General features: G+C 65.8%; 1 protein-coding gene across 1 annotated transcript in view; it reads right to left on the reverse strand.

Annotated features, from left to right (window-relative positions):
• Positions 1 to 336, reverse strand: part of LOC103801866 (solute carrier family 2, facilitated glucose transporter member 9-like) — a gene marked incomplete at both ends in the record, with an annotated part of 3,618 nt that overhangs the window by 2,882 nt on the left and 400 nt on the right. The window lies entirely within an intron of this gene.

Below are 336 nucleotides of genomic sequence, written 5' to 3' on the forward strand. Positions count from 1 at the left end.
ACACCTCTGTCTCTTGCTCCAGCTGCTGGAAGACCTCACTGCGGGGAGCTCACGGCTGCGGGGGAACAGACACCCTCCAGCCCTGGCCCAGCCACCCGAGCACAGGGATGCCCAGGAGCATTCAGAGCACTTCGTGTGCCGCAGCACACACTCCGTCTGTCTCCCCGGAGCAATAAGCATCTTCCAGACGCGAGGTCACGGGATCGGGGCGGGATGGATGAGCCTGGAGCAGCCCCACTGCCCAGCGCCGAGCCCGGCCGGATCCGTAGCACCCAGCAGCTCCCGGCTCACGCACAGCAAATCCCCTCTAATCCCACCAGGAATCCCGAGCCGGGA

This window comes from Acanthisitta chloris, unplaced genomic scaffold (assembly GCF_000695815.1).
Source record: "Acanthisitta chloris isolate BGI_N310 unplaced genomic scaffold, ASM69581v1 scaffold5375, whole genome shotgun sequence".
NCBI classification, from domain to species: domain Eukaryota; kingdom Metazoa; phylum Chordata; class Aves; order Passeriformes; family Acanthisittidae; genus Acanthisitta; species Acanthisitta chloris.